General features: G+C 34.9%; 2 pseudogenes; both read right to left on the bottom strand.

Moving 5' to 3' along the window:
* Positions 1-8989: 8989 nt before the first annotated feature.
* On the bottom strand, positions 8990-9900 carry LOC121255239 (annotated as a pseudogene).
* Positions 9901-11368: 1468 nt separating this feature from the next.
* LOC121255238 lies at positions 11369-14789 on the bottom strand (annotated as a pseudogene).
* Positions 14790-22990: the final 8201 nt, after the last annotated feature.

The raw sequence follows: 22990 nt of genomic DNA, 5'->3' as shown, positions 1-22990 counted from the left end.
CAAGCAAATTGATAGACATTTCTTCAAGATCATTCTGCCTCGTTGTTATTATATAATTGTTATTATAATTGTTATATATAATTTTAAAGGTTATTATATAATTTTAATTATTATCACTCCACAATTATAATCTTAATTGTTATACTTAATTGAGTGAGTTATTTATTTATATAGACAATAAGTATATAAGCATTTATTTGATCCTTATTTACTTACTCTTTAGTTTATAATAAATAAGTATATTTATTACAACTCTACTTATTTGGTAGGTACAAGACTTTTTTATTGAAGAGTATTTTAAAGGTTATAATATAATTTTAATTATTATCATTCTTAAAGTATAATTTTAATTGTTATACTTAATTTCAAATGTTATAATATAATATTAATTATTATAATTCTTAAAGAGTTATTTTAATTGTTATACTTAATTCCAAATGTTATTGTAACACCCCGTATTTTAGTGTATTTCACTGAAGGATTATTTTTATTAATTCAAAAATTTATTCTCTTGTTTTAAATATATCGGTTATTTTTAGATGTTTTATTTTATGATCTTTAAATTGTGAAAAAATTAATTTGCGATGTTTCCTTAATATTCATTATTGTTATGCATTTAAATTGTTCTCCTTTCAAATTAATTGAGTGTTGGATTTAATTATTTTATTTGCATTGTATCGTTACATTTAAATTATTTTAATTGACTTGCGGTTTTAAAATCTTTTCCGTTGGATCATTTTTGTGACCCAAGAGGTGAGGATTGAACCTCATTTCTTTTCCCAACATTTCTTTTTCTCTTTTTCTTTTCTCTTTCTTTTCTTTCTTCCCCTTTTCTTTTTCTTCCTCTGCTCTTCTTTCTCCCGTGCGACGCACCCCCTTCCTCTCTCCCGTCCTATTTCTCCTCCACCCAGCCCGCCGCCGTGAGCCGCCCGTGACCGACACCACCCTTTCCGTTCACCTCCTCATCGGACGGCGACCTCACCTCCCAAATCCCAGCCCCTATCTCGCCGTCGATAGCCTCCACGCGCAACACCCAGCCGCGACCTTCTCTTCCTTCGCGCACTGCCGTCGCGCCACCTATGACATATTCGCACGCATGTTCATGTTTGAAAATGAAAACTAAGTTTTCATATGATTGCATACATGTTCATATGTTTATCTGAAAATTGAATTTTCATGTGAAATGATTTGAGTGTGTTTGAAACGAGTAGATTGACTGGTTTGAGAAAAAAGAAAGAGACTGTGGGGATGGTGGTAAGCAGGGACGGTGGTAGAGTCCCGCCTGTGATTCTCACCTACTGTGCACGCGATAGGGATGGTGGTAAGCAGGGATGGTGGTTGTGTCCCGCCTGTGATTCCCGCCTATGGTGCACGCGGTAGAGATGGTGGTAAGCAGAGATGGTGGTATAGTCCTGCCTGTGATTCCCGCCTACAGTGCTCTAATAAGTATTCCTTGTGTGTGATAAATATTTATTGTGTGGAAAGGAGCTGTAGGGATGGTGGTAAGCAGGGATGGTGGTAGAGTCCCGCCTGTGATTCCCGCCTACGGTGCACGCGATAGGGATGGTGGTTGTGTCCCGCCTGTGATTCCCGCCTACGGTGCACGCGGTAGGGATGGTGGTAAGTAGGGACGGTGGTAGAGTCCTGCCTGCGATTCCCGCCTGCGATTCCGATAAATGGTTTGTTTTGTGTGAATCATTTTCTGAAAAAATGACAGACTATGTTTTTGGGCCAAAATGAGATTTTTGGCATGTGTTGGAAATAATCATTTTTCTGGGAAAAATGGTATTTTATGGCTAAATGTATTTTGTTATAAGAATGCATGTTGGTTGTATTAATATGTTTTTAACCCGAGAGTTGTTTGGTTTATACTTACCTGCGGTACCATTTTTTTGGTAATGCAGATTTCGATGCAGATGAGGCTGAGGGTGAGCCTGTGGATTTGGCTCCGCCCGAGGAGTGATCTGGGATCACTCGTCTTGGTTTGAGACTTGTAAAATATTTAGTTTTGGATGATTGTATAATTTTTAAACCATTTTACTGATTTTTTAAATTGTATTAACAATTCTGATACTTAGTTGTATTAATTATCCGCTACGTTTTTTTTGTACATTGTTGCATGTATACACACTTGGGACTATCGTTGGGATGTGTGACCCTGTTGTCATCATCCCAGCGTCTCGATTCTCGTGTCTCCTTACATGGGGGTCGTGGGCGCCACAGTTATTATAACATTTTAATTATTATCATTCTTAAAGTATAATTTTAATTGTTATACTTAATTTCAAATGTTATAATATAATATTAATTATTATAATTCTTAAAGAGTTATTTTAATTGTCATAATTAATTTCAGAGGTTATAATATAATATTAATTATTATAATTCTTAAAGAGTTATTTTAATTGTTATACTTAATTCCAAATGTTATTATAAAATTTTAATTATTATCATTCTTAAAGTATCATTTTAATTGTTATACTTAATTTCAAATGTTATTATATAATTTTAATTGAGTGAGTTATTTATATTTAATAAGTAATTATGAATTATAGTTATTGTATGTATATATATTTTATATATAGTTAAGTTATATACTTTTTTTTTCTTTTTTTTAAAAGCAAGTTTTATACTATAGTTATAATTAGAATAATAATCATATTCTAACTAAATTAGTATGAATATATTATATATACTTATTAAATGTTAGATATTAAATCTCATATTAAATGTATATTAAATGTTTTTAATCTTTACTTAAATTAAAATCCTAAATTTATAATTTTCTTGTCAAAGAACAAATTTAAAAAACACAAAAAAAAAATTATTATATAAAAAATTCACATAAACACGAAAAACTAAACACAATATATTTCTAACCATATAAACATATATTCACACAAAATTTACAAATAATAATCATAATTATTTCAAGAGTAAGCATAAAATGATAACAATATGTATTAACATATTCCTAAACTTGAGTAAGCAATAACCATGTATTAACAAAACTTAAAGACAATATATTTCTAAACATGTTAACTATTCAAACAAAATTCACAAACAATAATCACAATATTTCAAATCCATATCACAACATATTCACAATAACTCACAAACTATTCACAAACTAAACAAACAATAATCACAATATTTCAAGAGTAATCATAAAATGTATAAACATATTGCTAAAGTTTAGAAATATACCTAGCACTCACAATATCCTCTTACAAATCCAAAGCTTCCAACTTGCTAAAACAACCAATCTTTCAAAAAAATACAACACTAATTTATTATTTTGTATTATATAACAAAAACACAATACAAATATCATAAAATTAAAAAAAAAAAAGACAAAAACTCAATATTTTTTTCTTACCAAAACTTAACGGGACTCTTACTCTAACTCTCGCTCTCCCTAACTCACGTCCCTCTCTCACTCAACTCTCTCTCACTCAACCCTCTCTCTCTCTCCTGCAGGAGACTCTCTCTCAACTCTCTCTCTGTTGCGCACACGGGAGAAGCAGAAATGAGCCGCTTCCTCCCGTGCATGTATCATTAAGTCTAAAATTATTAGACCAGACGTTTGAACGTTTAAGTTGTACGTTTGAATGTTATATTATCCCGCCCAATTTTAATATGACGTTCGAACGTAAGAAAATAGGATAATTTTTCTGCGATTAACGTTCGGACGTTTTATATAAACGTTCGAACGTACCCTTCGTATGATAGAGCATGAAATCTAGCGAGAAATTTTCTGCACTTTTATTTTTATGTTCGAACGTTAAGGAATTTGTCGTTCGAACGTTCATAGATTTTAACCAACTAACGTTCGAACGTACAACTTGCACGCCGAACGTTCATATCATCAAAGAGTTACCATAATCGAGCGGGAAATTTCCCGCACTAATTTCCTAATGTTCGGAAGTTCAGAAATTTGGCGTTCGAATGTTATAATTTTCTAGTGATTTTCAATCACTAACATTCGAACGTACAATATAAACGTTCAAACATTTAGATCATTACATAGATATCTTAATAGAGCGGGAAATTTCCCGCACTTTTAGTTTAATGTTCGAACGTTATAATTGAAACGTTCAAATGTACCCTTCCTAATAGATATAAAAAATACAGCGGGAATACATTATTAAAGTTCGAACGTTAAAAAATATGGTCGGGCGTAAATTTTTATTCAATAGTTAGTATTCCTTAATATAATAGTTATATATACGTATTATTTTCTAGATACTCACAATATTTCTCTTCATTATAATTTTTTTATTAAAAGTTGAAAAAAATACCAACTTCTTATCACTATTTTCTTATTTCATACAACCTGGTTATTCGAGATATTCTTTGTTACTCTATAAATTCTGCATTATATATTATGTTATACTGTAGTATATATACTATATTTTATATATATATATATATATATATATATAGTATGATAGTATAATACTTTAGATGAAAACATAATAATATAGTTTATATACTATACCATATATATAAATCAATAATATATAATTCTTTGTTACTTATTAAATTCTGCATTATATACTATATTATAGTGTTGTATATATACTATATTTTATATATATATATACATATATATGATAGCATAATACTTTAGATGAAAACATAATTAATATAGTATATATACTATACCATATATATAAATCAATAATATATAATTAATAAAACGAACAACAAAACTTATATATATATATAATGCATTATATAAATACTATATAGTAATGATTTTATTGAATCACATTATCGGAGGGTTATAATTTGTATGACTTTCAACTGCATCCAAATATATGACTTTGAACTTCATCCAACCCAGTTTCATACCGTTCATAAATATTCCCGACTTTCAATGACTATCAGCTGTTGCAGCACGGCTAGGACTACCACTTAATGGACACCTATCTCGATGTCTGAAAATACGTACGACCCACTTCATAGCCACAAATGCAACAAATGAAGGTACGCAACTACAACGTGATCACCAAGCTAGCTAGCTAGTCGGTCTTCTATATATTTATTACTTGTAACATGCACAATCATGGAGGATGTTTGAATGTTACTTTGAAAACAAAATGGATCGATCCTCCCCAAAAAAATGCACCTTGCTATTTACTGATCCAATGGCCAGCCCCGTTTTTTATCTCCTTCTATATGAAAAAGGTATTATACTTTATATATAGTTAAGTTATATACTTTTTTATTTTTATTTTTTTAAGACATAATTTACACTATACTTATAATTTGAATAATAATCATATTCTAACTAAATTAGTATGAATATATTATATATACTTACTCCATGTTAAATATTAAACTCCATATTATCTGTATATTAAATGTTTTTAATCTTTACCTAAATTAAAATCATAAACTTATAATTTTCTTGTTAAACATATTCAATAAAAATTCAAAAACAATAATCACAATATTTTAAATTCATATCACAACATATTCACAATATTCTCACAACAATATTTATACACATATTAATTCATCAATGAACACCATAAACTCACAAACTATTCACAAAATCCACAAACAATAATCACAATTATTTCAAGAGTAAGCATAAAATCACAATAACATATATAAACATATTGCTAAACTTTAGAAATATAACTAGCACTCACAAATTCAAAAAAAAAAATTAATCTAATTGTCATTCATTATAGAGAGTAATTTGATTCCAATCAAATTATTTAGAAAATTGTACACTAGAATTTTGGATACTAGATTGTAATAATAAAATATATTGTTTTAGACAAGTAATAAGAGTATGTGGTTCTAATGTTGATTTCATTAGTTTATAATAGATCATATATATATAATATATTATATATTATGTTATATTATATTAGATATATACTGTACAATATATATAATATAGTATATATAATATACTATATAATGCACAGTATATATATACTATAATATACTATATATATTATAGTATAATATTATATATTATAATGCTATATATAACATTATAATATATAACATATATTAATAATATAATATATTATAGTTAATATTTTGGAAAATAAATCGAAAAACGTTGGAACGTACTAAGAATTACGTACGAACGCTTTGTGTATATAAGGTGGAAACAGAACGGCGAAACGTCATTTTCACCGTTATCATCGTCATTCTGTTGCACGCCGCTTCTCCTCCGTCGCCGCTGCCGTCAATCTCCGCCACAACCGTCACTAAAAGGTAGGCATTCATCTTTTAATCAAATAACATGTATTTTATTTGAGATTTAGATTGAGTTTTGTTTAAAAAATGATAAGTGGTAGCCGGATTTTCAACTCCATTTTTCGGCCACCACGGCTTGCCATTGGCCAAATAGTCACCATAGAAATGATTCTTAAATTATATACTTCATTTCTACGGTGGCATTTCGGCATTTAGAATGTTGTAGATTAATTTTTGAGATTTCAATAATGGCTGAGTCAACTCAGACACTCTGTCTCGTAATGTTCGAACGTTTCACCAAGACGTTCGAATATATGACGTTTCAATTACATAGTCATTAAGGCTTATACGTTCGAATGTTAATTTTTTATATTCGGACGTTGTTTTTCATAAATTTTACGTCCAAATGTTTAATGAATACGTCCGAACGTACTACTTTTTTAACTTTATTTAAGCTTCAACGTTCGAACGTAAATCATTTACGTTCGCACGTAAAACAATACCATGAACGTATAAGATAGACGTTTGAACGTATGTTGTTTAAATTTATTTGTTGTTTACATTCGAACGTTTTACCAAGACGTTCGAACATACGACGTTACAATTATATAGCTGTTATAGCTTATACGTTCGAACGTGTATTTTTTTACATTCGAACACTATTTTTGTAAAAGTTACGTCCAAATGTTTAATTATAATGTCCAAACGTACTACTTTTTTATTTTATTTATGCTTCAACGTTCTGACGTTCATATTTACGTTTGCACGCAAAAGACATACGTTCAAACATATAACATAAACGTCCGAACGTATGTCAGCCAATATTTATTTACTGCTTATGTTCGAACGTGTATGTTATACGTTCGCACGTATGTGTTTTGCTTGCGAATGTAAAGGAAACACGTCCGAATGTTTTATCTTAACGTTCGAACGTATATTTTACTATGTTCGAACGTTAATGCAGAGCAGCTTAAAATTAACACAAAAAATGCATCAATGTAAATAATTTTTTTTGTTTCTCTATTTTCATGATATGGCTCATCCTCTGCATACTAGGAAACGAGGGAGGGAATGAGACACTCAGGACACTGCTCGTATCGAGACTCGTACTGTTACGGTAGAGGGAGATGTCCTGATTAATGAGTTCGACGAACTCATTTGGGAGCAGACGAACCTGAGAGATGTTTTCCTCAGTAGAGGCTAGGGAAATATCTGCACATTGAGGGGGAAGGTATACCCCTCAATTGTTCAGGAGTTCTATATGGGGATGTGTGCCATGCCTCAGGACACATCCTCTGACACCGTGACTGTACGCGGTGTTTCTATTGAGATTTCACCGTATGTCATCGCCGAGCACCTCGGGATTCGTCGAAGAGTTGAGACATCTGCACACGCTACATCCCGTGAGGATGTAGCCACTTCTGCATCATCTACTGGCCCCCCATTTGAGCTAGCATCAACCAGAGATGCAGACCGATCAGAGGCCGATGATATTGGCCTCGAGTCTCGAGATGATGACCTAGACGAGGATTTCTACATCCTCACCGGGAGGGACCGCATGCAGATCAAGAGGAAGAACGCATTCAACTAGAACCATCTGCTACCTTTCTTCCGCATGTTGCACCTTATTGTTGCAACAAATGTGGATCCTGTGGCACATAAAACCACATTTAGTCAGCTTCGGGCACTGTTTTTGATACGAGTGGCACGTGGAGATCCCATAGATTTGTCACTTCACATCTTTGAGGGGATCCGTTATGAGGCGAGCATCGTCTCCACGGATAATCTCCCATACGGTGTCCTAATTAGCAGGCTATTACTTGCACGAGGAGTGCCAACTCAGCCAGAGGAGTGGGTGAAAGATCAGATGAGCCCCCTCGACATAACCACTCATCCACGTAGCATTGGACAGGCTAGGGGACGTCAGCCACCCCTGTAGAGGATCTAGTTCCTCCGACGCAGCCTGAGCCAGGTCATGTGGGGAGTAGTAGTTAGCAGCCGCCGAGTACATCTATGGGAGATGCATGGCCTGCTTGGGTTGATGCGGTGATCTCACAGCTGACTGCGCATATCGATCATAAGATCGATCGATCGCTCGCGGATATAGAGGCGTCTGTAATTGAGATCTCCCATCGTGTAGATATCCTCAACGACAAGGTTGATACCTTGACTGAGGAGGTACGGAGTTTGAATTTCGCGAACAACGCTATCATCTTAGTGTTGTTTAAAAAATTCGATCATATTTAATTTTTTGCTTTTATTATTTATAAAGAAAAATATTATTTAATATTTCTATGGTTTTTCACCATTTAATTCTCAATCTTCTTTAATGTTATATTTTTCAACTTTAATACTAAATTGCTACACTTCAAATATATATAAACATAAATATATATTTATATATTACAAATTGTGTATATATAAATATATACAAGTCAATTTTTTAGACTTGTTCACAAATTATGCACTATAAAAACTACATAATTTTTAAATTAGAGTAATTTAATTTAAATTTACAATCAACATTCGAAAGTTATTAATTAACAATCGAACGTTGGCGCAAAACATTTAACATTCGAACGTTAACATTGGCGCCAAAACATTTCATGTTCGCACGTAAGTTGCCAGATTGTTTGAACGTAAATTTGACATTCGAACATTAGAAAAACCTCATTCTGTCTTTAGTGATGGTTTCCAGAAACCGTCACAGAAAAGGCCTTTTAGTGACGGTTTGGGGACTGTCACAATTTCCCAACTGTCACTAAAGACCAATTGTGTTGTAGTGATCATTAACAATTTGATTGTCAAGAATTTGATGCAAGCGATCCTCTTTTACTACAGAGTTAAAGTAAATTGCCAGATTTCTATCCTTTTCCAGCCTATCAAAACAAAGTGCTTTTTCACCTGTCAATAACTCTGCCACAACAACACCAAAGTTGTAGACATCACTTTTTTCTGTAAGTTGGTTACTATAAAAGTATTATGGGTCTAAATATCCAAAAGTCCTCTTCACCAATATAGATAATTGTGTTTGATCAACAAGGACCAAAATTGAAGTTCCAAAGTCAGCCACTTTTGTTGAATAGTTATCATCTAAAAGTATATTTGCAGTTTTCACATCCTTGTGTAAAATCAGCACCGACGTTGAAGAATGCAGGTATGCAAGTGACCCTGCAGTTTCTGATGCTATCTTCAAATGTTTTTCCCATGAGGGTGAGGATGATAGGTTTATATCATGAATGTGACTAGAAAGAGTCCCATTTGTGATGTATTGATAAATTAGTAACGGAACTTCTGTTTCTAGACAACAACCTAACATCTTAACCACATTTCTATAGTTAATTTGTTTAAGTACAATTACCTCATTTATGAATTGCTCAATTTGGCTTTGATCACAAATCTTTGATTTCTTAATGGCAACAACTTCATTATCTGGCAAGACTCCTTGATAAAAGTTCTATAGCCTCCTTGACCAAGGATACTACTCTCATCGTAATTATTGGTCGCCTTTTCCAATTCCTCTGCACTGAAGATTTTCGCAACCTCTGTAGAAGCTCTATAATTTGAGAGTTTTTGTTGTAACAATGTGCCTCCATTTCGTTGGAAAAATTTCTCTTTTAGCTTGATGAGTTTTCTTCTTTAGAGTCCAAAATATATTGAAGAACCTCCCATGATCAATCCTATGAGGCCAATGCGGATAGCTGCACATACTCAAGCATGTTATCTTTGTTTCCATAAATATAGTTCAACAAAGTTATTGCGAATCAAATAGGTAGCTAGGTAACTAGCTCATTCAAGACTTCAGTTCTATTTGGGCAAATGCATATTTGGTGAATCATACTAGATACCTATAGATAATGCATAAAACAGAAAGAATAATGTTACATCACAATCGAGTTCAAATGCACTAGATACCTATAGATACTTAAAATTTGTAGACTATTGAGAGAGCGCGTCAAGATTGGAAGGTGTAATACCTGGGTGGTTTTACACTTAAGTCTTGACAGCAGCAACTCGATCCCTTTATTTGAAACAGATTCATGGGATTGATTACTTTTTTGTTCAAAGTATACTTTGAACTATCATTAAGTTCCTTAATTTAGGTAAAGAGAATCACATAAGTATACATGAAATATTTTAGGTCTTACCGATATACAATAAGCACTCTTTTCGATCCGCTTCTATTCTGGGTTCTAAAGTTTGAGGAGGAACCAAAGGGACTCTTGCTTTTATATCAAGTCTTAAGTCTTAACGCTTAAAAATAACAAGATAAAAGATAAAATATTTAATTAATAGATTTTTATATTACTTTTGATCTACTGGTAGAGTTAGTTATATATATATTGCTCTTATTCTTATATATCATTGTCATCAACAAGTTTAAAGGTAAATATACATACACAAAAAATGATCAGAGTAGAATATTAATTAAGACTTTAAAATGTTAATTACTCTTGTTGATTTCAGTATCTAGCAAGACATATCAATGTCCATGCAGCTGGCAATCATGTTGACCAAAGAGTATCAATCGTGTGAGAGAGAGATCATGAATGGTGTCCAACCATGCACCCATGTACGTAATTAGTGAATGGATTAGTTAAATACCAATTAGTAGAAAAAATTATATATATATATATATATATATACACACACACACTAATATTATATATATATATGCTTGAAAACGATTCAAACCTCAAAAGCAAGTATGTAACTAGGGAGGAAACCTGCCTAATCCATGGACAATAAAATGGATGGAGAAACAACAATGGGACCGAACCTGTTGGCTAATTGGTAAGAAAACTTGCCAATTAAATTTATATGTGTATATATATACACATAACTTAAAACATATACATATAAATAATATATATATATATATAATATATGTAACAAAGTAACATCCATAAAAGAAAGGGTAATGTACAAAATATCTATATATATAAGTAATATTGATAACAAAAAAATAATGAAAGATAACATCATTTAAAAGATTTATTCAAGGTATGTCTATTGATACTGGAACCTTATTACAAAAAGGAAAATGAAGGTGGCCGGCAAGAAAATTGAGACATCAAACACGAAAAAATATGAGAGATACACATATATGTACGTACAAGTAATAAATTTGATCAATTGGTGAAGATAATGATGTATGTATTGGCCATGGACTAGCTAGCTCCTCATCTGCCGTCATGATCTAATTGTTTCACGACTTGGTTCCTCATACTTTCAAGCCCAATTGTTGCGATGGTAGAGGAAGAACCATTGTAGGCATCAATGTTGAACGAGTGTGTAGGTGGCCCAAGCAAGTTTTCAGTCTCCTCTGTATAAAGATCAGCCTTTTCCCATGGATGTTTTCCCATAATTCTCAATCCTTCTAGCTCCATTGCCACTTCCTTCATAGTTGGCCTATCCTCCCCTCTTACACTTAAGCACCATTTTGCAATATTAGCAACTTCATCTATTGCATTAATATTGACATTATTGACAATTTGATCGTCAAGAATTTGATGCAAGCGATCCTCATTCACAGCAGAGTTAAAGTACATTGCCAAACTTCTATCCTTTTCAGGCCTATCAAAAGAAAGCGCTTTCTTACCTGTCAGTAACTCTGCCACAACAACACCAAAACTGTAGACATCACTTTTTTCTGTAAGCTGGTTACTATAAAAGTATTCTGGGTCTAAATATCCAAAAGTTCCCTTCACCAATGTAGATAATTCTGTTTAATCAAGAGGGACCAAAATTGAAGTTCCAAAGTCAGCCACTTTTGCTGAATAGTTATCATCTAAAAGTATATTTGCAGGTTTCACATCCCTGTGTATAATTGGCACGGAAGTTGAAGAATGCAAGTATGCGAGCGCCCCTGCAGTTTCTGATGCTATCTTCAAACGTTTTTCCCATGAGAGTGAGGATGATAGGTTTTTATCATGAATATGACTAGAAAGAGTCCCATTCGTGATGAATTCATAGACTAGTAATGGGACCTCTGTTTCTAGACAACAACCTAACATCCTAACCACATTTCTATGGTTAATTTGGGTAAGCACAATAACTTCATTTATGAATTGCTCAATTTGAGTCCTGTCACAAATTTTTGATTTCCTAATGGCAACAATTTTGTTGTCCGGTAAGACTCCTCTATAAACAGTTCCAAAGCTACCTTGGCCAAGAACTCTACTTTCATCGTAATTATTGGTAGCGTTTTGAAGTTCTTCCGCACTAAAGATTTTGGCAGTCTCCATTGAAGCTCTATAATTTGAGAGTTTTTGTTGTAACAACAATCCACCATTTTGTTGGAAGAACTTCTCTTTTAGCTTGATGAGTTTTCTTCTTTCTAGTCCACAATATATTGAAGAACCTCCCACAAACAATCCTACGAGGCCAATGCTGATAGCTGCGGATATTCAAACATGTTATCTTTGTTTGCACCAACAATTCAACAAAGGTACTGCAAATCCAATAGGCAATTAAGTAGCTCATTCAAGACTTTGAGTTAAAACATAGTATGTGATTATCACAACATAAAATGGAAATGATTACTGTGAGAATTTCATTTCTTAAAACCTTTTAAGTTTTTAAGGGACTTTTAATATCCACCTTTTATTTCTTAATAGAAAGTAAATTTTTATTAGTTATAAATGCCCGAAGAAATATATATACTACTGAAAGAAGACTAGTTGAAATTAAAATCATTAGCCTTACTAAAAAATTAGTAGTCTTTTAGTTTTGGATTCTATAGAGTCATCATTTATATAAATTTTATTTCGTTCAATTGTCTATGACATCATATTGCAAAAAAGAAAGAAAAAAGCTATAAAAAAAAAGGTATAAAACTGGATTGATTTTTTTTGTCTAAATTATATAATACAAAGTAGATTTTATAATATTTATTGTGTTTTTAATACTGTTTGAGAGATTTAAACATGAATTAGTACGAATGAAGATTATCCTTTAATTTATCATTAGTTTTCAGATTGTGCTAGCTCTTGCATTCAATATATATTATCAAATCTCAACAGTAAAAAAGCTTGAAGATATAAAATAAAAATACTCAATGGAGTTTTATTGGTGCTTTACATATAAGAATAGAATAAGAAAATATGTGCTCAATGTCCAGCCGGCAACGTTGACCAAGGAGGCCGGCCAGTTCGGCCGTTGACACAACCATTGACCAAGTAGCTAGGGATCCAAAGCCATAAGAATATTAGGTATTATATATGTACAAATTATTGAGTTAAAAAATAATTATAATATATTATATATATACTTACCGAGCGGAATAATGATATTAATGCTAGATTTGTTGGCCCGTGCTATAGGTCTGCAACCTATTCCACTTGTGATCTTCCCATCACCTTCGTATCCGTCGAGGCAAATACAGGTAAAATTCCCATCAGTGTTCTTGCATGTTGACGTAGTGGTATTGCAGGGGTTCGGGTCTGCTTCGCACTCATTTATATCTGAATTATCGGAGCAATAATACAAACGATTGAACTATTTCGAACCGGCCATTAAATACATTAATATTTTATAAGGAAATTGATTATACTATATATACACGTATATGTGACATATACAATCAAAACCAAGAACGTCATATGAATAAATTCAAAATTCAGGCATAGATTGATCTTTGGAGTTTCATTTCATTTGAACGTGTTCATTAATTTGTTAAAATACTATTGGAGAAGCTTTGAAACTCGTACCTTGGCAACCATCCTCGAGGTATGGATTTCCTTCGTAACCTTCATTAATGCACTTGCAAAGATATCCATCACCGTTTGGGGGATTATAACATTGGCTGTTCCTTCCACATACGTAACCCGGCTGGTTTTTGGCAAATTCACATGTTGTATCACCGATTGCCCAATCAAGAACCATTGGATAGGTCTTATTCCCTCGCAGGCTTACAAGATAATCAGAGGAGAAGTTGAACCCGTCTTGTTTAGCCACAAAAGCATGCATGGATTGAATTGAATGACATATGTGTGATTGTTATAGCTTCGTGCATCTAACGTAAAGTTCTTCAATCCTTTCGGAATGTCAACCTGGCAACACCCAATTCCAGAGCAAGATCCGCTGAAGACATTTCTAGGACTTTGACATGTAGAGGTGCAGCCAATTGAGAAGGGTTCATTGTTTTGGAAAGCATTGAGGAAGGCGTAAGTGTCACAGCCGACGGCCACGAACTTATTTTTGGTGTTGGAAATTGTGAAATCTCTGACACGGAGAGAGGGTTCATTGTCATACTCAAGCACATCGCTTGAGTTTTCAAAACACTCGAAGGATATAAAATTCATGATATCAAGCTGACCATCTATGGAAATGTTGGTGACAACTATATTTCCCAACAGTAGTTGGGGTGGGCTAGAGGAATCGTTACAATCTAGCCAAAATTCTTCATTTAGGGAGCAATCTGTTGTTGTACCAAATGGATAACGAATTTCGACATCTCCGCACCGATCTAGGCAGTTAGGCTTGGGTAATGGAGCTGCTACTGCTGCAGCTGCCAGTTCTGACAATATCAGAACAACACATGTAATTTGCAAGAACATCCTTCGAAAACCGATTGATATTGCTCACTGTGTTTCCTTGAGGATACAAGTTCTTATGTTAAATTCAAAGGAAGACTTCTGAGAGATTCTGGATTTTTAATTTAATGGATGGAGGCATATATATATATATAGATCAGGAGGAAGACCCACTCCGCGCATGACTATGATATTGGACTTTTATTGCATTAAACCGCTGTAGAAGTGGGGCCTGCACGAGGTAGCTGTGATTCGGAGGACCTCGAGTGAAAAAACTATAACACAATTATATATATTTACGTCAAGTCTTTCAGTTTTTATATCATGACAACTAAAACAATTGCCTCAAAAAGTTGTTCCGGCTACAATTGCCTCAACTAAATGATGTTAATGACCCTATTGAAATAGAGATGCTAGCAATTTTGAGAGGCGTCCAGTTTTGCTTTCCCCTTGGAATCTCTCATTTGGTTATAGAAAGTGACTCCTTACTAATGGTGAATGAAGTGCAAAGTGACTCCATATCAAGATCCCTCCACGGCAATCTGGTGCAACAGATTAAGCTACTAATGTTACGATTTCCTTGTTGCTCTATCCAACACAACAGCTGTTTAGGCAATGGTGCAGCCCATGAGTTGGCTAAACTTGCATGGAATACAGATGATCTGATAACTTGGTGGGCTTCTTATAATCCCAAATGTATTGAACAAGTTGTTTGGTCAGATTCTATGTTGTAATCTTTTCTTATTAATGAAAGCAGTTTCTATTATCAAAAAAATAAAAAAAACCATCGTTTAACATATTTTTGCGCCAAAAATTGGTCTGTTTCCAGCGACCAGTAATCGCTGGAAAAAACTCAATACTTTGCCACTATCACAAAAAATGCCAGAAATTCGTTTACTTGGTTCAACAATTGGACGTTCCGGCAATAGAAAATTGACGTCAATAATTTTTTGCACTGACTTTCTGTCGCTGGAAAAAGACTTTTTTTTGTAGTATCTAAAAATATCTCATCTCATCTCACTATCAAACTTGAGGCCGGCCTAGCCAGACAACTTTGTCTAAGACCCCATGCATGCAGTGCTCGATCCAAAATTAATGACCCTGAATATATAAAGAAGGCTATAGCTAAAGAAGTCATTTTGTATGGATAGGAAATTAGGAAAGCGAAAAAAAAAAAAAACTCTTTCTCTCTAGGTCTTCCGCCCAGAGGATGGCCTCCGCCGGGGCCCCCTGCCTCCGCGTGGGAGGCCAAAGTCCTTTGCGAACGTGGTTTCCCAGCCCTCTCTACCTCTTCCTGAGGTGGAGATCCCCCTCCGACCACCGAAAATCATTGATGGGGAAATGTGTATTGTTTTCTCTAAGGAAGAATTAGAGAAGTCGGCTCTGCCTTTTCGATTTTCTTTGGTCCTGAAGTTCCTTCGGCAATGGCCAAGTCTTGATGCCATTCGTTCCTTCATCCAAAGCAACTGGGGCTTCATAAACAACCGGTTGTCTCTCGCATGCGTAAACCACACCTGGTGTTTACTCGATTTGCGCAGGAGGAAGATTTTTTGAAAGCTTTTGCTAGGGAGGCCTGTGATGTCGATGGGGTTCCTTACCGAATGTTCCAATGAAGTACTTATTTCATTGAAGAGATGGAACCGTCCTTGGTCCCTGTTTGGGTGGTTTTCTCGAGATTACCCCTAAATTTCTACCATGAATCTGTTCTTTAGAATCTGTCTTTGCCGATTGGGAGGTTTATTAAGCGTGATAACAGTACGAGATGTGCTACGCGTACTAACGGGGCTCGTGTGTGTATCTAGATGGATGCAGCTCTGAAGCCTATGGATGGCTTCTGAATTGGGAGGCCACGAATGCCAGGAAGCCGCTATCAAGAGGTAATTTATGAAACGCTTCTTGAATTTGTATTTCCTGTAATATGCAAGGTCATAATCTAATTATGTGTAAAAAGGAAGAAGTGATGACAAATAAAAAAGACGGAGGTCAGCAGGGAAATGGGAGAGAAGTGAAGAGATGGGTGAAAAGAATAAATAATGGTGGGGGACCTAGTGGAGAAGAGGAAGGATCTGTGTATCATAGTGAGGACCAGAAGTTGGCACTGGGAGCTGAGGTAGTTGAGGAAATATTTGTTTCTAAGGATAAGGTTATGGCACAGAAAGGTAGGGGAAGAGAGGGAGCAGGCAGGAATGGACCCTCTTTTATTGCTAGACAGGGTGTTTGTCTTAGACCAACCGAAGGAAGTGGAAAGGGGTCCTGGTATTGCTATTACAGTAGTGGAGATTGAGAAAAGTGGAGTTGCGGTTTGTGAGCTGGAAGATTTGCAACAATGTGAGGGGCTTCAGGATGCGGTTGGCAGATGGGTGCCTTTCTTTCTGATTCGGAAGTCTTGATTAGCCTAAACCACTTACAAAGGGAGAAAGATGTTCTTTCAGATCCTGATGATAGAGGAAATAAGAGGGAAAGGTGGGAAATAGAGTTCGAAGTTCGGTTAAGGCCAAGAGCAGGCCTCAAAGACTTGATTTATGAATCCAGTTTTATATTGGAATCTTATAGGGCTAGGCACCTCTCAGAGAAGGCTGTTGAAATTGGTAAGAAAGCTACAACCTAGCATTGTGGCTATTGCTGAACCATTTGGTAATGATAGCCGCATGAAAGTTCTACAACAAAGGCTCTTGTTTGAGGGTTGTGTTTTTAATGAGGAGGTCGGAGGTAAGTTATGGGTGCCATGGAAAAAAGGGGTATGTGTTTCCATAGATAGTTTAACTAATCAAAGTGTTTTTGTGGTAGTTCAGGAGAATAATGTTAAGTTTGTTAGTACCTTTATTTATACAAAGTGTACGTATTTGGAAAGAAGGAAGCTTTGGGAAGATTTATCACAGATGAGGCATGGATCCATTCCTTGGATTGTGTTGGGTGACTTCAATGTCATGAGTAGTGATGGTCAGAGGATAGGTGGTAGGCCGAGACCAATTATTGCTTTGAAGGAGTTTAATGATTTTATAGATGTGGTGGGGCTGGCTCAGTTGAAGTTTGAAGGTAATTCCATGTCCTGGTGTAATGGTCACCATGGAAGTGATAGGAGTTGGGCAAGATTGGATAGGGCTCTAGTAAACTCATCGTGGTTACTGAAGTTTCATGAAACTAGTTTAAATTATCTTCCAAGACTTACGTCTGATCATTCTCCTATGGTGGTCTTTTTGAAAATCCAATACTAGGGCTATGGTTTTCATCCTTTTAAATTTCATAATATGTGGCTCTCACATGACAATTTTCAGGATTGTGTGAAGGGGGCTTGGAGGAATCCACAGTTTGGCTCGGGTATGGTCTGGCTGGCTAAAAAATTCAAATTCCTTAAAGGAGTGTTGAAGCGGTGGAACAAGGAAGTTTTTGGGTGGACAGGTTCACATATTCACCAGTTGGAAGAAAGGGTTCATGTTTTGGAATTACAACTTCAGAATGGGCCCTCGGAAGATACAAAATTTGATTTGGTAGCTACTAAGGTGGAGCTAGCTACATGGGTTGGTCGGGAAGAAACTAGGTTGGGGTAGCAAGCTAAACAAGTATGGATTGAGCAGGGCGAGACTAATGCTAGTTTCTTTCGTGCTGTTTCTTCTAGGTCCCATAAGGTGGTTAAAGAGATGAAGTTGAGTAATGGTGTATGGCTACAATCCCCTGAGGTAGTGCATTTTGGTGCAGTGGAGTTTTTTAAAAAATATTGGAGTCTTCTCACTCAGGGTCATTATTAGATTTATCCTTTTTGGTGGACAAAGTGGTAAGTGATTTTGATAATACTCAATTTTTAGAGTTTCCTTCAATCCAAGAAGTTAAGGATGTTGTTTTTTATGTTCTTATTGATAGTAGCCCAGACCCAGATGAGTTTGGGTTTTGGGTCTGGTCTCTATAAGTCCTGTTGGGATATTGTTGGTGGTGAGGTTGTGGAAGCGGTTCATGATCTGTTCAAGGGTTCACCATTTCCTAGATTTTTTTCTTCTTCCTTTTTGGTGCTTATTCCTAAAGTGGAAAATCCTCATTGTTTTGAGAAATTTTGACCTATTAGTCTTTGTTCAGTTTTTTACAAAATTTGTTCAAGGATTCTAGTGGGTCGGTTGTCACCTTTTCTTCCTAGAATTTTTTCACAGGAGCAGGGAGCGTTTATTCTAGGGAGGAGTATTTTTGAGAATATCAGTTTGACACAGGAATTGATTCAAAGCATCAATAAGCCAAGTAGGGGAGGCAATGTGGTTTCAAAAATTGATATGGCAAAGGCGTATGATAGTGTTGATTGGAACTTTCTGATTCATGTTCTTTCAGCATATGGGTTTTCGGAGCCTGTTTGTTGTATGTGTCTCAAATGTATTTCCTCTCCTTAGTTTTCTGTTGTTATGAATGGTATCCTCAAGGGTTTTTTTCAAGCAGAGAGGGGACTGAGATAAGGAGATCCTATTTTGCCTTATCTTTTTATAGTTGTGGAGGAGATACTGTCAAGGCTATTGAGGCAAAATTTTCTAGATGGATCTATTGGTGCTTATTATCGCCCAAGAGGGACTCTGCTTGTTTCCCATCTTTTATATGTAGATGATATAGTGATCTTTGCGAATGGAAGCAAGCCTTCTTTAAAAGCTTTATCTATTACCATGGGAAAGTATGAAGATAGGTCTGGCCAATGGGTGAGTAAAGAAAAATCCTCTATTATTTTTTCAAGAGACATCATTGCTTCAGGGCACAGGTTTCTTTTGTAGGCTACTGGGTTTTTTGAAGGCTCTTTGCCATTTAAATATTTGGGAGTTCCTATAGTTGCAGGTAGGCTCAAAGCCTCCCATTTTGATGAGATGGTTGGCAAGATTCGTGACAAAGTTGGAGGGTGGAAAGCTCGATGCTATCTAGTGGGGCTAGGCTTCTTCTTCTTAAGCACGTGCTTGGAAGTCTCCCTATTCATATTCTATCCATTTTGCAAGTCCCTAAAACTGTCTTGACAATGCATAACAGATGTTTCAGTAATTTTTTTTGGGGCTTTCTTGAAGGAAAACCAAAGAAACATTGGAAAGCTTGGGAGATGATGTGTAAGCCGGTCCATGAGGGTGGGATTGGGGTGAGGGATTTGAATGATATGCAGAAGGCTCTCCACATGAAATTTGCGTGGAGGATCCTATTTGAAGATTCTCTCTGGTCACATTTTTTTATGGCAAAGTATGTGAAACAGGAGCATGTCTCTCTCTTGAATCCAAACAAAGGTAGCAGATTTTAGAGGATGGTGTTCCAAGGTATTACAGATGTTATTGCTCATTCTAAATGGAAAGTAAAGGAAGGGGAGGTTTCCTTTTGGTATGACAAATGGCTTGGTGATGAACCTATAAGTGCAACAAGGGATGTGGTGGAGCTTCCAAGGCTTAAAGTAAGGGAATGTAAGTTGGAGGAGGGGTAGGATATGGAGCTTCTTCCAAGGCTAGTTGGGTCACAAAAATCGGAAGAAATTGTGAATTTTTGGGGTAGGCAAAAACAAGGGAATGATTTGTTAATATGGGTAGGGAAAGAGGATGGAAGTTTTTCCACAAAAAGTGTGTGGAAATGTGTTAGAGTGAGAGCTCCTACGATAATGTAGGCGGATTGGATTTTGCATCCTTGTATGCCGAAATTTATTTCGACAACTATGTAGAAAAGTATAAATAATGCTCTTAGTGTGGATAATAGATTACGTCGAATTGTTATCTCTATTATTTCAAGATGTGATTGTTGTGACAAAGGAGGATATGAGGATATTAATCATGTGCTGGCATTTGGGGAGGTGGCAAATGGGATTTGGGATAAATATGCAACCCAAGTGGGGTTGGCAAGGCATTCTTATCACACCTAGAGAGAAACAGTGCAGTACTGGTTTAATAAAGCCTCTAATACAATGATCAAGGGCCAACTTCTTGGTATCATCCCATCACTTGTTACTTGGCGTTTATGGACTCGAAGGTGCAATGTTAGAATGGATAATAAGTATGAATCAGTGGAGGAAGTTCGGAGGAGTATTAAATTCTAGATAGTGAATATTAGTGAGAAATTAAAAGCTGTCAAACCTATGTCTAGACAAGATGAAATGTTGTTGGCTGGTTTAGACCTCCCTTATAAACCGTGTCGTACAAAGCCGGTCCATGTAGTGCAATGGAAAAGGCTTCAACCCGGATGGTTGAGGCTTAATGTAGATGGAAGCAGTAGGGGAAACCCGGGTGCAGCAGGTGCAGGGGGTGTGATTCGAGACGACAAAGGCAAGATGATTTCCTTTTTTTCCCATTCTCTTGGCAATGGTACTAACAAATTTGCAGAGTTTTTGGCATTTCTAAATGGGGTAAAAATGGTTCGGTGATGTAGAATTTCAAGAATTGAGTTGGAAATAGATTCAAAGATTGTAGTAGATTGGGTTCTCTCTTCTAAATGCCGTGTTTGGTACCTAGAAGATTATTGGGAGGAACTCATGTCCCTTTTAGAGGAGATCACATTCACTATAAAGCATATTTATAGATAAGGGAATGCACCTGTTGATTTGCTTGCCAGAATGGGATTGGAAGGTATTTCGAGTAGTTGGGACTCGTTGACTAGAATTCCACTACTGCTTAGGAGCCTATTGCATACCGATAAGCTCAAGATTCCTTATTTGAGGAATACGTTGTAAGTTGGTTGGCTCAGGGGAATTTTTTTTTTTTTTTTTTGTTTGTGTTTGTTTCGAAGTAGGAAGGATGATGTTTTGGATTAAAGGTTTTTTGTTTCTTTAAAGTCTGTAGTAAGGTTTTCATCCGCCATAAGTGAGGATTTATAAATAGAAGGATGGTTTGATTTACGAGAAAAAAAACAAAGTCTATAGGCTCTGATGATGTTTTAAAAAAAGTGGATAAATATGATACTAACATTAAAATTCTATTTTTAATAGTGGGTCACACTTTCTTTCGTATAAAATGTGAGAAACTTGCACATCTTTAAATTATATTTAACATTTCTCTTGAAGAAAATCATTTATTACCACCCTTAGTGATATGTTCTTAATTAACCTTTCATTTCAGTTTATTTTTATTTTAATATATATAGTCATTTAGAGCCTTTTTTTTTATTAAAAAGATTAAATACTTCTATTAATAGAAAATCTAAATATGAAAAGTTTGATGATAGAAAAATGGCACAAATTAAGTCGTTCGATCTCAAAATAAACATTTTACAAATTTGTAATTGATAATAGATAATATTATGGAATTGCACCAAGTTTAATTAATCGAAGAATTGAGTAAATTCTAAGAGCAGTGCTACACCAGCACGAGACGTGTCTTGATAAGAGCAAAACTAGTTTTTTTTTTCATTCATTTTTTTATACCCTTAAATATTTTATTTAAAAAATAAATAAATTCACAATATTATTAAAAACGCTTTTGTAGTTATCAAGTAAAAAAAAAATTTCGGGATCTAATCAAAAAATTGTCGGGATCCAATCAGGACCCAACTAAGGTGGGAGTAATTTTTGAAATTATAATCCTAAGGAAACGGAGCACAAAATCAACGTACATACTGAGCCACTGAATTAGAGTGATCATCATGATCGCCTTCAACAGATTTTGTGTGGATTTAGAATGGATCGACATACTAACATTATACATTCGCTGCCCACGGTTCAAGATGTTTTATAGGTATGTTTCTTTTAGTTTTTGTAGATAATTCATCATGTTTCTTTGCTAGTAATTGTTGGTAGCCGGGGTTTTGTTTTTTGTGCCTTAAATAATGTGATTTTTTTTTTTTTTTTTTATGAATATTAATGACAAAACTAGAGTGGTACTTTTTTAAGAGAAAAATCACATTATTTATAAATTCTGCAACTTTGCATTACTCAAATATTATATCCCGAGAGAAGGTATCAATATTAGAATACTAATTAGACGTTGGTGACAGGCAACAACGTACGCAAGTTGGAGATCGACTAAGTCAAAGTCGCCACGAAATTAATATGGTTTGCTATACATGTTCCATTGGTAGGTGGCTCATGTTGTTTTATTTTAATTTCAGATCCGTCCATATTAATGCATGCGCATGCATACATATCACATATATATATATATATATTTAAAGAGTTGGGACCACATGTCCAAAAGTGACCTCTTCTCAATTTTATTCATAAAACCCTCACTTATGGCGGAGGAAAACCGTAGTTATAATAAGTACTTGGTTGCAAAACCAAAACCACATCCTTTTACTCTATAACC

Source organism: Juglans microcarpa x Juglans regia, chromosome 3D (genome assembly GCF_004785595.1).
Source record: "Juglans microcarpa x Juglans regia isolate MS1-56 chromosome 3D, Jm3101_v1.0, whole genome shotgun sequence".
NCBI lineage: Eukaryota > Viridiplantae > Streptophyta > Magnoliopsida > Fagales > Juglandaceae > Juglans > Juglans microcarpa x Juglans regia.
Note: the sequence above shows the minus strand (reverse complement) of the source record. Positions and strands in the feature narration are given on the sequence as shown.